Source organism: Notothenia coriiceps, unplaced genomic scaffold, assembly GCF_000735185.1.
Source record: "Notothenia coriiceps isolate Sejong01 unplaced genomic scaffold, NC01 NC01_scaffold00002622, whole genome shotgun sequence".
NCBI classification, from domain to species: Eukaryota; Metazoa; Chordata; class Actinopteri; order Perciformes; family Nototheniidae; genus Notothenia; species Notothenia coriiceps.
Genome location: NW_011335323.1, coordinates 1 through 1,199, shown reverse-complemented (window position 1 = coordinate 1,199; position 1,199 = coordinate 1).

Genomic DNA, 1,199 nt, shown 5'->3' with positions numbered 1-1,199 from the left:
AGGAGTCCAATGGAGGCGTTTCAGTGTGTGTGAGATAAATTCCCTCTAGATTTTAGCCTTTGCAAACCATTTACATGCACTAAAACATATAAAACACACACTACAGGAAAGGGAAAACCACAGAAGCAATGGAGCCTCTTTAAAGATAATTTCCAACATTATTTGATACTTCAGAAACAGAACCAGAACTTTAATACTATTTGAAGCTCCTCACATTTAATGCCCTTAAAAAGGCGTGGGGTCAAACTGGGTTTAGGACAGGTGTCAACATCGGGGTTATTAAGTGGCTTTTTGTCGCGTCCTGCAGGATGTAGGTGGGAGTGTGTTGAGCAGTGACCGTTAGTGACAAGCTGTCACAGTGAGTTACCGCTCTGCTCTTACATTATATATGAACATATACCGTCTCCCTCACACAGCGTGGAGAGGTCACTCTGTTTCTCATGCAGAAGGGCAGAGATAGCAAAAGTACACACATCCTTTACTCAAGTAGAAGTACAGATACTCGTGTTTAAAAATACTCTGGTGAAAGTAGAAGTACTGACTAAACTTCTTTACTCAAGTCAAAGTAAAGAGGCTTTGAAATGTACTTCAGTAAAAAGTACCCATAACTAGCAGCTGTTTTAAAGAGTACCTGACCTCCCTTTATATTAATAGAACAATAATGTCATTGTTAGCTAATGAATGTTTCCATGCTGAACAACGGCAACATGACAACGTTTTCATTGGTCCCTCTTCTTTAGAGAAGACCAGGAAATGATGGATACACGGATCGTGTTCAAATCAATAGGCACGCAATGACTCTAAATAATAATGATCACGCCACCAAACACACATTCAGACTAAAGGAACCAGCCTGTTTGGAAAATGAGAGAAGTAGAAAGTACAGGTATTTGTGTTCAACATGTAAGAAGTAGAAAGTACAGGTATTTGTGTTCAACATGTAAGAAGTAGAAAGTACAGGTATTTGTGTTCAACATGTAAGAAGTAGAAAGTACAGGTATTTGTGTTCAACATGTAAGAAGTAGAAAGTACAGGTATTTGTGTTCAACATGTAAGAAGTAGAAAGTACAGGTATTTGTGTTCAACATGTAAGAAGTAGAAAGTACAGGTATTTGAGTTCGACATGTGAGAAGTAGAAAGTACAGGTATTTGAGTTCGAAATGTAAGAAGTAGAAAGTACAGGTATTTGTGTTCAAAAT